Genomic DNA, 16,420 nt, shown 5'->3' on the forward strand with positions numbered 1-16,420 from the left:
CCAAACTCTGTTGGGCAAAATGGTCCAGTTGGTGTGTAGAAACTTTTGCTAGGGAGAGGAAACAGGAAAGACAAAGGAAATATCCCTCAGCAGTTCAAACCCTATTGAGACCATTTTGTGCTGATGTGTATCTCGCATTCTATACCCATTTTTCTTTTCTTTTCATAATTATTTCCAATATTGTGGTATAGTATCATGGTAAAAACAGGCAGCAGTATCACCCCCTACATTTTTCCTGCTTATGAGCAGTAAGTTCTAATGTATGACACAGAGTGGTTTTTGCTGCCCATATTGCCAGATTTCAATCTCACCACATCCCCTGCATTATCACAATATGTCTGTGGTGAGATACCTACTGTATACGAATGTTTTGGGTTGCAAGAACTTTTTAAGAAGTCAGCAAATTAAATTGAAACCGTTAGGGTGCTTTTGTTGTTTATGTGAAATTGTTTTTATTTTAATCAGTATAATAATTAATCACTATGCAGGTATGTGATATTAATACAAATATCAAAATTCACAAAGGTCTGAGCTCTATTTCTCATGTACAGATCAGAATTACTCACTACCATATATAGTGTTTTCTCTTTATTACTGAGAAACCCAGTTCTCTTTACTGATTGTTGAGCCATAAATGTATAGATTAACCTAGTTTGTGATTCAAGGCTAGAGCATGAAGCATCCAGGTTTAGATTATTTCCAACTGTAACTCCTATAACTCAGTAATTCTACTATCTGTATTATTTACTCTCTGTAGAAAACTCTGTAGAGAGTGCTTTAGAAATTGCAAAGTAACGTGAGGACCAGCAGTTTACAGCAACATTAATAATCACTGCGATTTAAAGTATCAGTTACTATAACATGATTATTTTAAATTATATTTGTTTAGTTCTATGAAATATAAAAAATATAATGGAAGAGGGGCACCTGCAATTTGTCAAGGAGAATTTTAACAATGTTAAATTTAACCACCTTTTTGAGAATACCCTGAATCAGTATTAGTAGTATTAAAGATCATTTGATTGGCCTTATACAATTTCTTGTATTAGGAGTTTGTCTTTTCTTATGTTCCAACTTGATCTCCATGAGGTACACAGACAGGGAGAGAAGCTTGGGGTCAGAGCGCAGGGTCGGCCATTTATACGGCGCCCCTGGAGAAGTTGGGGTGAAGGGCCTTGCTTAGGGGCCCAGAGGAGTAGGATTCCTCTGCCGGCCACAGGATACGAACCGGCAACCTTCCAGCCAGAGGCGCAGAGCCACCACACCGGTGTATACTTACATATAGCAAGTATTTCTTACTGTAGTTATTTTAACTGATACAGGTCTTATTTCATCAGTCCTTCCTGAATTGCATAGTGACCTACTGTTGCTACTGAGCATATTTTTTTAGTGCTCTTATTTTTACTACAATCCAAATGCCCGAATCCACGTGCTGACCCCTTGGGTCTATAAAGGAAATCTAGTCAGCCTACTGTTGTCTTAATGTGTTCCTTAGGTATATAAAGTGAATATATTCATGATCTTTGATGTAGTTTTACAACAATAATACAGAATATTAAAAGACCTCTTGCATAAAAGTGGTAGTACAAAATCGTAACAAAATATATACTTTTTGCATTGGAGAAATAAGCGTAAATGGATAATAGTATTTTATCCAATTCTTTTGTTCATCAGGTCATCAACACATTAAACTTCATCTGTTATTGTCTTCAAGACATTGCCAGTAAGGGTGGGGTGCTGCTTTTGAAATGATGCGGATGACCTATATTGAGTAAAGAGGAGTTTAAAAACACTACAAAGCAACCTCTCCCTATTCTTTTACATTAAATTAATACCACAAGGGTTCAGCAAGCACCAAGTGTGTGCAAGTGAACTGAATGTGTGTGGGATGGTCTGTGTTTGATTTAGTTATGTCTTTTGTGAGTCACAGAAATTGCACGCCCACAGGCAGTAAGGTAAATGTGAGTTACATAAAACACTTAATTTTATTTATTGGGGACTTGTTTCGTCAGACCTGATTGTTCATTCTTGAACTGTGATTCACTGTATGACCTTACCAGAGCATAACTAATTGACACGGGATGTCTTGTTAATAAGGAAGAGTATTCATTACCAAAATGCTGTAAAGTGGAATTAATTTACAGTATGGACAGTATGCTAAATGGTGAAACTTTTTCACTTCATATCAAAAGCAAATAAGCTGCTGGTTTGTGCCACCTTAAGCACCATTAGTATACTGTTTATTAAACCCTTCTAAAGGTAATGAAGTTCCAAAATAAGGGAATGGAATTATGTAATTGTGTAGGTTAAAAGGCTCCAGTTTGGTTTGTAATCTTGGATAAATCACCCAGTCAGCCCACCAGCATCTTAAAATAACAGCCTGTACATGCACATAGCCAAGTTCTGGTCATGAATAGAACTGTTTCAAAGACATTAAAATAAAACTTTTATTACAATGAAATTATTAATCGCAGAAATCTTAAAAATGCCTTTATTTTTTTTATACTGAGACCGCATTATCAGATTTTAGAATTCATTTTTTACCATGCTCTACAATTTTCCATTTTTGTGCCTATTCTTTATTTCTTTATTTTAATATTGCTACAGTGGGATCATTGTCGAAGCCATCTGTTAACAGCACATCTTCAGCTCAGCAATCCCAGTCTTTGATAAAGAATGGTGTTTGCACATAGGTGGCATATTTTGCTGTTTTTGCAACTGCTGGCCTTAACTTTTTTCATTGGAGTAGATTGAATCAATTCAGTCTGTAGGACTTTTTGATAGAAATTAAGCTTCTTGTGCATTTTAGTAGTTTAATTTTCTTTAATGCAGATAGAGGTGACTAGAAGGCAGTCCCTTGTTTCTTATAATTGTATAATTTCTTGGTCAAACCTTTCTTTGTTATCTGTACAGTCTCAGAGCACACTAAATTGATGCTCTAGGATCTCATTGTGGATTTGCCTTATTCCTCTCTCTCAGAATGAAATTATAAGCACTATTTTCAAGTTCAAAAGCTTTAATTGCCTGCTGTATATTCTGTATATGAAAAAACACAAATCCTTAGAATCAGTTACGTTTAGTACAGCTTAATTCTTAACAATGACCTGGCATATGTATCAAATAAAATGAAGATGCACAATCACATTATGCGTCACAGTTTTGTAATAATTTTATTCACCATCTCATCACCGTACGGTATTTATTGATTTCTTTTTAGTTGCATCACTTCATTTAAGATTTATTAATGGCCTGTTATTTTTTAAAATCTATTGGTTAATGTAATTGCACCCTTCTAGAATCTTCTAAATCCGATCTCAAATGACATTTGAAAAACATTACACATGGTTAAATGAAAGTGATTTCCTGTTATTTTCCAAGGCGGCGTGACATCATAAAGCACTTATTCCTATCACCGATGTCTATGGATGAAACGTGCTTTCAAGTTAAAAGTGATAAAGATCACAGGGCATGGTACACCTTGTTTATCAAACCCCTCTAGCCATATAAAACACCTCAGTTCCAGCAGAACAGAAGTAGGTCAACTACAGGCAATAAAAATGTATTGGCAGCGGGTTTTTTCTTTTGTAAAAAAAACTGAAAGGTCTGTATTGCTTTGAAATTGTTTTCCTTTTTTGTTGTTATTTTTATAATGCCTTCAGGATGTAATTATGACATTGATTTTTCTCTATAGAAAAGCCAAGATTTTATTACAGTACTGCAGGAGTTTGGTGTGACAGTTTTCGGTAGTTTATTTTTTTTCTGAATAAGTCCCATTCTGTTGGCACCAGTATGTCATTAAATTACACATTTTTCATTGATAGCTTCCTCTCTGCTGCTTTATACAGTCAAAAGTTGATACTTCATTTTGGAGAGGGGTATTGAAATGTTTATAAAGTGATTATATTATGTAAACCACACTGGCAAAATCTAATGACCTTCCACAAGAGAGCACTCAGTGTTCCCAGATAGAAAGCTGTCACAGGATTAGCAATTACTGCTGCTTGTTGGTTGGAGGCCAGATGGCAGTGGTGTTGGGGAGGCATTTTTAACATAGCCCTCTTCATTCTCTTTGGCATTAGATTTCCATGCATTTGGTTTATTTTTAATTTTTAAGAATAGATTTAAATTGAATTCCAGAGGGATCCCATTACTGTGTATACCGGTGTGATCGCTCTCAAAAACAGGTTAGTCATTTAAAGCATGAAGCTGATTGAACTGCTGTCATCCCTGTAGTTTTTCTTCATTTTTCAAGTGTGTTGAGGGATTCATGTCACGTTTACTTAAACACAGATAACAATTGCATGAATGTTTTCTCCCATAATATAGCATGCTTTGACAGCACATTTGGTGATGTGGTGCTGCGTCAGTTGTTGAAGATCGCCACGCCCATGCATGATTCTACTTGAATTCATACAGTACATACAGTGTTAGAGGCTGAATGGGGAGGAGCAGGTACTCTAGAGACAAACCTTTTACTAATCTGCCTGGTCATGGCATTAATTGAAGTACATCAACAATGACCTTGAAGGCTTACAATGCTGTTTCTTGTTCAACAGTGGTTATTCAACCATGGAACCTTTGTATACAAGGTCAGGTATACACAGGAAGGTGGTTCGGTGCACAATTGTAAAAATTAATGGTTTTCTCTCTGGATCACTTTGGGGTTATTTTTTACATTAGGTGTACTGTACATTAACAGATTTCAGCTAACCATGGTACCAGTTCTGTGTTTGGCATTGGGGTTGCTATATCTTTTTTTATATCAAAGGCTGCATTTGTTTGGTAACAGAGCTGAAGTGGAGCTACAGCCAAATGAGCATACTGTAAATCTAGTGAGGAGTGAGACAAACAGTCTGCATAAGAGGATCTCCTCTGGAGCTTAAGGGTAAAGGAATCAGAAGCTATGTGATGCAAATTACTCCGAGATCCATAATCCTTTTAACAAAGGTGCTTCTAGGAAATTATTAAAAAAACAAAGTGTTCTTAATTTCATTTTATGAGTTAAAGAACTGTATTATGATGCAAGAATGCCCCCAGATACTTGGTTAACATATAAATATAATGTCTGGAGGGAAGAGAAGAAAGCAGTGTTGATCTGTCTCATACTGTAGATGATTTGTTCTAACCCTTCCCTTTTCAACAGAAATGATTGATGAGGTACAGCACTTGGTGATTCGTAGGATTTTCAAAACTGAGCGAGCCATACTTTCAGGTGTGCTGAGTGAGCACCCTTGGCTATATTTCCACTGGGAGTAATCCAAACACCCCTGCTAGAGGGAGCAAAGAGGATTTCCTTTTCGGGGCTGGGTTCAGCTCACCCAGTCACTGCAAACGCTGCTGAGCCGTCACCTGGTATGACCTGTGTAACAATGCAACACCTCCTGAGTTCAGTAGCTCAGAAATACACCCAGGTTAACTATGTGTACAGAGATTAGTGTGCCTAATACATAATGCCTCTTACTCATTGAACTTTTTGTTATTCCATCTTGAAACATGTATTTTAGTGCTGTATGATGCAAGGGTGAGAGTAAAGAATGGGATTCTGTTGTACTGCTTGGAGTACGTTTCTAGGATTTTAGAATATTTAAGTCAGCAAAGAAAAAGTCACCATAATACAATAGGTTCCACAGCAAAGTAAGATTGTTCTCATTAATTTGTGAGGTGGGTAACAGAGTGAACAATCCAGTTCTTAAATAATAGAGCACTATATACCTCTGATCTTCTCTAATGTGATTCATGTCTTAATGTTCAAATTTACTATTTTTAGGGCATGGTCAGATTGTACACTTCCTGGTGGACAAATGACTTAAGTATGTACTGATATGAAAAGGTTTTACACCCCATTAGTAGTCCTGTCTTGTATAATGCTGACCAGAACCTAATGGATGATGAAATTACCATCAAATTAAAACAGAAGTCAACTGCATGATACCAGATGGGAGTTCCTGCCCTTGACCTGGTTTTAATACCAATTAATTCTGATATTTTAATTAAAATTGGACTTCTTAAAATTGATCTCTATACAAAGCATATATATCACCAGGTGAAGCCGGGATTCTTACTCCTTTGTAGCATTTACAATATGCCCTTAAAAGCCACAGTTCAATAATAGGACACATTGCATTTTTTTCCTGAAACCCTTACATATATTGATTGAAGACGTAAACTTGGAACAATTCATGGTGAATGAATCGGCCCATGTATTTGCTACAGAAATAGCATGTACTGCGTAAGCCTAGGATTATGTTACGAAAAGAACATCCAGCATATTAGCTTGAGGGATGTTATTTTTTTTTTTACACAATACCCTCTTTTAGACTGAATGAATGTTTTTCACTGATGTTTAAGCTGTTATAATCATACTGTACATCCGTATTATGCCTATAATTGTTTATAAAAACTATTTGAAATTAGAGGTAGTGGACAAGAAATGGAAATACCTGGGATAAAAGAGACACCAGATATTAAAACCAAGGGCTTCCACACAGTTGTGGCTAGTGTAAGTTAAGCAAAAAACATCCCAGAGTGTTAGGATCATGTTTAAAAATGCTGGACAGGCCTGATTGCTTTTGATTGTGTCTAATATGGCTGCAAGAGAACACTTTAGTGACTTTTAAAGATGGGTGATTGTTGGTGGGCATTTGGCAGGACCTTCAGTGACCAGGACGTCCCGACTTAATGACGTCTCATGAGCGATGATGTCTCAGGTGACGTCAGTATGGAACTCCGAGGGACAGACATCATCAGCAAAGAGCAACAGTGGGTAGAAATGTATACACCATGATCATGATATCAAGAATGGCCTTCTGAAAACACTACAGAGCAGGATACCATAGTCACGTTACTGTGCACAAACCACTCTTCACAGCTGGCAATGGACATTATTCCAGTAGAATAAAGAGCTCAAGCAATGGACTACCAAGCCATGGAGAAATATAATATGGTCAGATGAATTATCCACCATGTTCCTAGCAAATGAATATGTCTGTGTGGTGCCAACCTAAAGACCAGGCCTGAGTGTTCGGTACCAGCTGTGAAGGGCTCTGATGTTTCCATCATGTTGTAGGGAACATTTTCTTGGTAAAGCTGGGGTGCACTTATACCATTGGAAGACTTGGTCAGTGCTAATTGCTACTTAATGGTACTGAGTGATCATCTTAACTCCATGTTACAGCTTTCCTGGATGAGTGTCCACATCCATAGAGCAAATGTGGTTGGTCACTTGGTGGTTCAAGGAGCATGACACTGACGTAATCCTGATGTCAATCTCGTGGCATTCTCATCGCCTTCTCAATCAACAGATCTGAACTCTATTTCACAGGATATTCTAGAACAGTGCCTGAGACAACGTTTTCCACAGCCATCAACAAGGCTTGAGTTGATTGCCTTTCTTGTGAACGAATGGGTGGCATCCCTCTTGCAGAATTCCAGACACTGGAGACTCTATGCCATGGAGTGTAAAGGCTGTACCAGTCATATTTGGTGACCAAACATCCAATTCTGTGTTTTTACGTTTATGTTTCCATGTCCACTTCAGGTACATCGTTAATTACATTATTTGAAATCAGACGACTGGAGGTGCCATCAGAAATAAATTAAAGACAAGTGCACAGTCAAAGTAAAGCTTCTTCTGCAGCCCCCAAATTATTGACTGCTTATTTAGTTATGAGGTTACTGAAAAAAAGACCATGGAATCACACACTGCCATGTAAATGTAATGCCGCATTACATAGTAAATAGAATTCCAAGTAACAATTTTTCCTTTAAAACGCAGAATTCCTTTAAATCTCGCAGACTTAAGAACGTCTGGAACAAAGGGTCGGATTTATGTAACAGTACATGCTTTGAGATGTGACGTCACTCGGACTAAAACGGTAAGCTGTGACGCAATGACAGTTCACTGAACGATTTATAAGTGCATGGTAACATTAGTCAACAATATAGAAGACTTACAAAACAGTGGGCGTTGTGTAACCTACTGTAATCCTTTACCAGTTACATGTCAGTGTCCGCATTATCGTTATCGGTTCCGGTCACACTGTGGAGCTGACAGCTGCTTTCATTGTCTAATGACTTGGACACTAACTGTGTGGTCTCATTTTCATTTCTAAGTATTAATCACGGTGGCCAAGGGGTGTTTTTTTTTTTGTTACTTGTATGCGCACGGATGGTCACTCTCAGGAGTTGGGCAAATCCAGCTCCCCAGCTCGGTGTCGGCTTAAGTAGTGTGAATTCTTCAGTGACACTGAAAAGACCTGCACGGACTGCTCAGACTCTTCCAAATTGGTTCATTGAACTAGGTCTGTCTTATGCGGACCGCTTAGGAGGCTTCGTGGCTGCTCACACCCTCCTCTCTCTCAGACCGGACGACTGCTGCTGCTGATGTAAAATGTTCTGTGTGTGGGTTGGGAAATGAACATCATCACTGAATGAAAACGCATTTGGAACTCAATCATTGCCTACAGAAACGGTGCCAGTTATATAACAATCTTCTGTGAGTAATAAGGGGGTAAAACCTTTCGCGTTTCTGTGAGATTGTTGCTTTAAATTGGGATCCTGTTCTTGCTGCTTCAGTTGAGGTAAGTGTAAATTTCCCTCCTGCGTGGCTGTGTTTTAATTTGATAATCATCTCATATCATTTGCGTGTCCGGGGTCGCGCAACTTTTTTTTCCTTTGGATTTAAATGTGGGATCGCGTAGTGGGATAGGTGAAAGCACTCAAAACTGAATTATGTACACAACACGCGAAGTGCCATTGATGCGTAAGTCATTAACATTATTTCTATACGTACAGTTATTTTTATAAATTCTCAGAGTTGTCAGCTTTTCTGTGACCAATAACTGTTTAATAATTGGTTTGCATTCTGGATGTAATGTCAATTTTGTTCTGTTCTGGTATTTTGATAGTAAAACTTGACGATTCCTTGTTGGAAGTCTGTATTTGTTACTAATATATAGATTTTCTTAATCTTCTTCTAAATGTTTAGATTTTTAGTTTCTTTCCGATTTTTAATGTGTATTTACATCAGATTTCCTGCACAAGACCAGCACAGATTTTCATTAACAACGAACGTTTACTTACTAAACTGCTGAATGCATTTACTAATGTGTTACATGATCAAATCAGAATCGCTTTCCACGCAAATGAAAATTAAAAAAACGTGCGTTTAGGCGGTTTCTACGGAGAGACATAATATTGTACTGCACAGTATATCTTTATTATCAATATTTTACTTCTGTGTTGCCACTATGTTTCAAAGTGTTGTCTTATATTTAGTGGATTAATGAAGCTTATAAGTAAAGAGTTTCATATCCTTTGTTATAATTTAAAGCGATAAGGTGTAACAGTACACTTTAAGATTAGTTTTGCTGTGTTTTTGCGACAAATCTAGATATTAATACTAATAAATACATACAGACAATTACTCTGTATGTGATATTTGAAATTTCATCGTTTTCGTAAAAGGTTTATCATGTCTTAACAGCAACCTGCTTTGGAGGTATTAAAGAGAAGAAAATGGCATGTACTGTAGGTTGAAAGTTTTTATTTTTATGGAGCTGTTCTCAAAATCTAAACTGTAAGGGTTGCCAGGTCATTACTGTGCAGTGCAATATTTTTTTGCAGTTGTGGTGTTTCGATTGAAGTGCACAGAGGGAGGGATATCTTTAATTACTTTTAATATTTCTGCTGACATTTTGTTTTTGAATAGGAATGAGAACTACACTAAATTGAAGCTCGTGTGGTTCCAGAGAACTCCACAGCAGAGATGCATATTCTTCTAGCAGTCCAGGCTTTACAAAATAACGCTTAGATTTTTGCATTTAAATACTAATTGTCTTACAGGAAGGGATGAACAAGATTGTGCAAAATCTAGTCTGTACCTTAACATGCTGTTTAACAAAATGCAGTGGCAAAATACAATATTTAAATTTTTCTGTGTTGTTTTAAGTTATTTTCTTCTAATGCATGTTACTTTGTTGCGTGTGCTAATATCTCAGATTTTGCATTCCTTCTCTTTGCAAGAACAACTATGATTCCATCTTTCATTATGCGTCTTGTGTTCGTTGAGGCATTTGACATGTCTTCCAATAAGCACTGCTAACTGGAACTTTTCAAAATTGATCCAAACAGCTAATGCAGTCCTGATGCCCTATTCGTTGTCCCACAAGGAGCTACAGTAATCATTAATTATTTGATGTTCAGCCGCTAGATAAGTATATTTAAAAACATGTACCAAAATGCAAGTGTAATATGGAGAATATAGTAAGGTGAACATAAACTTCAAATGTACATACCGTATCCCTGACCATTTAAAACCTGGTCAAATCAAATCATTTACCATGTGCATCCAGTAATGGAGCATAACACAAAAACAGCGAATGTATCGCCTTATTTCCAACCATTAGAATATTATATTGAAAAAGAGGAGCAGGAATAACCATTATTTGAGCTTTGGGACAGCCTAAGCCAGAATTTGTAAATACACTAGAGGTTGTATTCACAATCTGCTGTCCAGCTGCTAATACATTGCTAATTGCTAATTGTAAGTGGAACTTGGCAGAATAGTTGTACGTATTCTGGTTTGTCTTTAATCATGTGCTTGCTTGCCCCAAAGGTTTTTGTTATCTAACAAACTTATCCCAGATTTTCAAAGACAATAATAACCTTTCCACTAGGTGGCAGATTGTTCTCTGGTGAGATTTTTTATTTTATTTTATAAATCTGTGGTAAATGTGTAATACATATATCTAAAAAACTGTTACCTTAATAGCATTCCTCTTATATGAAATATAAATATATTGATAGGCATTTTAAACACAGTAAATGCATATTGGAGCCAATGGGTTTTGTTGCATTTTAATGCCTCTAATTATATACAAATGTAAAGTTTTAAAATGTAAAGAAATATGAAGTTTTTTGCAGATGTCAACCATTTAGTTGTCAAATCTTAAACCTGTTGATTTAGATAAAAGTATGTGTATTTCTGTTTTTTTCTTCTAATACGTTTCTGTAGTTGTTGTTTCCTTGACAACAAATAATGAAGGATAGCAGCCTTTGAATATCTGAAATTCTTTTTTTTATGCTGAAAATTATGAACTCTACAGTGCATTTAAGATTATGACTTAGCAATAATTTTGTACATCTGATGAAAAATACCCTTTCATTTGAGTAAAAATGAAATATTATTTTAAGTACTGTATGTGGTTGAAGTTCAAAGTTTAACAGTAGTTGTTTATGTTTTAATTCTAGAAGATTTATTAATGTTGAGGATATTAACATTAACTTCTACATTGGTCTTGAAAATGTTTAACATGCTGATAAGAATTTCTGACAGGTTATCCGGTTGTTCTTGGCAACCTGGCAGTTCTTACAAAATACACACAAATCATCTAATGTAGCAATCAATTCATCTTGAAGGCAATTGCTGATGTAAATTGATTTTGAAAACAGTCTACACTACAGCTGGCCTCTGTCCACTTATTGTTTAAAATTATAACTGCTGAAAAACAATTTTTAATGCATGACGTCTATACTGGTACTGGATGTCATTTCATGTGACAAAACGTGGTCACTTTTTCTATTCCTCTGTTAGACAAGAGCATTAATGTTCAAGGACTCAATAGAAAATTCACATTTGCCATAAATATGTCAAATATGTTAAGGATGCACATGTGACCAAAGTCACCTTTGCTCTGCAATGTGATTTGGAATCATAATATCACTAAAAGACCATCTTGACATCTCACATTTTCCTTTAAGTGTTGCCTTGTATGTTTTGAAAATGTTTTATTTTTCTAAGAGAAAGTAATATTACCAATAGATTACTTGAAATATACAATAGATAATTTAAATGCTTTTAAGTTTGACATCTTTTAAATCAGGCAGAGAAAACATCTTTAAACAATGTTTAACAATGTTTTTGATATACCAAAACAGCAGAAAAACAATTTAAGAAAGTAATCAACTAATTTTGCTGGCATTCTCAGTTTTTTCCATCTTAATATTTAAATCATATTTTTAAAATGATCAAATTTGCTGCTCAAGATTATTCACTCCCTTTATCAACTGTAACTAAAGGGGATTATAGTGAAATTCTGGGTGTATGTTTTACATACTGTATATAAGTAACCTAAAGTATACTTTAAATATTGTATTTATGTGGTAACGCAACAGGGAACCAGCCGAATGAGCTAAAGGAGACCTCCCTCAGCCCAGGCAGCTGAGGTCCCTGCTACGCGCGGGGAAGGCGATGTCATCACCATGTCCAAACTAGGTCCGCTACGTGTTTCATACGGTAGCTAGACTATTCACTGGAGTCTTAACATTTGTGCCACATGTGGTAAAATTTTATTTTAGGTATTCAGTAAATATTTATATGATTTAGCTTCGTAATAAATATTGTCTATTATTATAACACATTTTTAATGTTGTACACATTTATCCCTTAACCACAGCTGCTTCATACACACTATGAACTTGACTCTGTCTGTCTCGTTTCATTTGAGTTTGTTTTCATTTGTGTACAGTAGATCTTAATTTTATTCAGCTTTATTGGTACTAACACTGTACTTCCAAAGAATCCTGCCAAAGAAGTTATTTGTACTAACAATGTGCTTCCAAAGAAGTCCTGCCTAAGAATCCTTAGCAACACTGGTAATGATAATGATAATGTTTCTTTATTAGCCCTACACAATTTCTTGCATTAGGAATGCGTCTTTTCGCATACCCCAGCTTTTCTCTATGGAGACACAGACACAGAGACAGGGAGAGAAGCTTGGGGTCAGAGCGCAGGGTCTGCCATTGTACAGCACCCCTGGAGCAGTTAGGGTTAAGGGCCTTGCTCAGGGGCCCAACGGAGTAGGATTCCTCTGCCGGCCGCGGGATTTGAACCGGCAACCTTCCGGTCACAGGCGCAGATCCTTAACCACAGAGCCACCGCTCCGCCCACTGCAGTGGTAGTCTGATTATTATGTCTAAACATACTCAAATGTATTGAGGTTGTCTGTTTCTTATTTGAGCCATGCATAGATACTGTAAATAAAATAGCACAGTATGATCTATAATTAATTGCGATTCACTGTGACTTACAAATTATCACACAGAATAATTACAAAAATTCATAGGTCTTTTATTAAGGTTTAATTCGTAGCTGTTCTGATTCAGAAATATTTTTCATTTCTTTCTGAAAAACCTATTTTTGGAATGTGTAAATGTGTTAGCCTACCATATTCTTTACTGAAGATATTTGTTTTATTAACATAATTTTTACCTTTTGTTAATCATTAATCACTTCCTATCCCCACCTGTCTAGTTTATTGGCATGAATGCTTTAGGTATGATTTGATATTCACTCCAAAATGTATGGTGTTTGTCAGAAATGTGCTACTGTTTCGTCTTATTTTTGTCTTCAGATTTTACAACAATTAAAAATAATTGAGCTGATGAGATGAAAGCCACATAAATTGACTGTCTGCCTGTATCACATACTGTAATTGTTTATGGCTGAAACACTAGATTACTTTTATCTCTTTTTTCTGTAATGTTAATTGCTTTATGTTCTATTTCTGATTTTTATCATCTGTTAAACTGTTACAGAAAATTATAAGATATTTGGAGATATTTGTTATAGCTAAGATTAAGGAAGATATTTTAGAAAATCCTTTTTTCCTTAGCTGGTCTAGGATTAAAAGTGACTGTGTTTTGTCGGCGCTCTTACTTTAAATATTGAAAGCAGTGGTACAAAGAGATGGATGTTTTTCTACACAATATAGATCTGGTTTGCATTTATAACAAATTATTATTTTTTAATTACTGTTATAGAGAATTAATGTTTTATCATTTTATTTCTGACTTCAGAGTACAGGCAAATGAGGAAGATTAGTTAGCAGCTAAACATAAAGAATGAAGGGTTCTTCAGAGAAAGGAGTCAGATTAATAAGATTGGTTAAGTTTGGGCAGTCCTTGGAAATGGGGAGAAATGTCAACAATACAAATATACCTGGAGAATATTAGTAATTAAATATACTAAAACCAGACCAGGATATAGAGTATCATTCACTCCAAGTATGCTGTCTACAGTATGCTGTCTGCTTAAGGTAAATTTTTACTTCTTCTGAGTGGTTTAGGTTCTTTTAGTGAAAGTTTATTTTAATACCACATCACAATTAATTGATATCATCAAGGGAACTGGTTCCTAAAAGAAACACAGTCAGTTGTATGAAGTCTTGCTGAATACTGTAACATTTCTGTGAGTGAAAAAAGTCTGGGAATTTTGTTAAAATGTCAATGTTAATGTCTTAAAGTTTCTTAATATGTTTCAGAAATGTTATTGGGCTTACTTTGATTAAAAAAAAACAGCAGAATACATTTGTTATTTGTAAAATAGTTTATGTCCGTCAAAATCACCTCTGGCTCCATTAGAATCAATGTATTGGAAAATATGCTTTTTAGAATTTTGAAATTCACTGGCTCTCAAAAACCTCTTACAGGCTGAAAAAAACTGGCCAATGTGATAACCTAAGTATATTAATGAGTTGCTTTTCCTTGTTTCCTCAAGGTTGTATTTGTATTTGGAAATACAGACCTGGCTGTTAATCTCTAACAGTCCCTGACCTGTAAGACCTTTTCTATTGAAGGAAATTACATAGGTGCATGGACTAAAAGCAGTAATATATTACCATATGTCCTTCATGTGCTGAGCTATACATTTTGAATGCTGTAAATAACCATGAGCTATAGCACCCTGTGGATTTGAAGCAAGCTGTATCCTATTCTGATGCTAAACAGTCTGTCATTTTCAATTTCTTTAATTCATCACAGCAAATCATTGGCCCTTTGCCTTTGCACTGTCAGGGATGAAGGAGATACTATCCTGTGATGGTGTCATAATTGAAATAGTTCTTTCTTGGAATTTTTAATTTGCCTGTCATTCCCTTTTAATCAAAGTAATCAGCAAAATAATTTTAAAGAAGCATATGTATTTAGGCTTTTTACAATATGAGCAAAACTAGATTCCATAGCAGAACATGAAACTTTAAAAAAAGGAGGTTAATATGACCTTAATCATGCTGTGGCATTGTTAAAATACAGTATATGGTTTAAATTTCTGTTAAAATAGGATTGGCACTGCCTTAGTCATCCTGGCAATGTACAAGTCACTGATTATATGGTCAACTAGATGTCATTTCTGAATAACAAATTCACCATCTGTGATGTTTATTCGACATTGTGCTTTATTAACATTTTATTTTTCTTCCAAAGGAAGAACTGTAACTAAGGTAGAAGTGAGGCATTCTTCTTAGTATTCCAACATTTAATACAAGAGAAAGATAAGAGCATTTTAGCGCATGCTGAAATGTTTCAGGATGCTAAAAAATACCTAGTTCATATTGCAAGTCCTGGATCAGAAAAAAGATTTTCAAAAGTCATTCAAGTCTCGTATTGTCTTAAGCTCCCAGTGCCTCAGTCCTATTGCAAGAGAAAGCCTGAAGTTAATGCAATGTTCCACACCAAACAGTTCAGTTTTTGCAGATTTCAGATATGAAATGGAGTTAAACAGGAACAGAGAAAGCGAATCTCACAGGCTCCTCAAATATTAGAATAATTATGTTCTTATGATAATTGTGTCTTCTTTATTGAAAAGTAACATGAAAGAAGAGTCACAAAGGCAAAATACTATTGAAAGAATAAGAAATTGTTTTGGATTAGTGGCTTGCTAAGGGAAATGTCCTTAATTTACCATAGTCACTACGGTAATCTCAAGGTAAGCATCTGAGTTACTTTTTCCAACCGCATTTCTTTTTTTCTTTCAAACACCTCGCCAAAGATGGACCTTCTAGAGTTAAGGAAATTAAGAGACTCTTCACAGGATCTACATCTGGGGTAGGCAATGAAGAAACTGCCTTTTAGCCCTCTGGTTTGTGCGTTATTAGCATGTCAAGATCCATTCAATTTTCCAAGACAGAAAGTGATTCTGATATGAATTCCATATAAATCCCTTTTTATATAGCCGAGGATCCGACTTTGAAAGAGTTCAAGCTGAAATGTGATTTTTTTTTTTACCTGAAAATACAATGTTTGATTAATCATGTATTTTAAGATAAGATCACTTTATTGGCTATATACAATTTCTTGTATTAGGAATTTGTCTTTTCACATACCCCAACTTGCTCTCCATGAGACACACAGACAGGGAGAGAAGCGTGGGGTCAGAGTGCAGGTTCAGCTATTTATACAGCTCCCCTGGAGCAGTTGGGGTTAAGGGCCTTGCTCAAGGGCCCAATGGAGTAGGATTCCTCTGCTGGCCACTGGCTATGAACTGGCAACCTTACAGCTACAGGCCCAGATCTTTATCCACAGAGCCACTGCACCGCCCCGAAAAATAAGATCACTTTATTGGCCATATTCAATTTCTAGTATT

At 35.9% G+C, this 16,420-nt stretch overlaps 1 protein-coding gene across 2 annotated transcripts in view; it reads left to right on the plus strand.

The window, feature by feature from the left end:
- Positions 1-7,960: 7,960 nt before the first annotated feature.
- The window catches only part of npas2 (neuronal PAS domain protein 2), an 86,683-nt gene continuing 78,223 nt past the window's right edge, over positions 7,961-16,420 (plus strand). The window contains exon 1 of one of the 2 annotated variants that reach the window (XM_015351474.2): positions 7,961-8,579. The gene's annotated coding sequence lies outside the window, so the exon portion shown is untranslated. The remainder of the gene's footprint in view (positions 8,580-16,420) is intronic. The other variant, XM_069193489.1, reaches the window with a different exon arrangement.

The sequence above is a fragment of the Lepisosteus oculatus genome, chromosome 8 (assembly GCF_040954835.1).
Source record: "Lepisosteus oculatus isolate fLepOcu1 chromosome 8, fLepOcu1.hap2, whole genome shotgun sequence".
In the NCBI taxonomy this organism is placed as follows: Eukaryota; Metazoa; Chordata; class Actinopteri; order Semionotiformes; family Lepisosteidae; genus Lepisosteus; species Lepisosteus oculatus.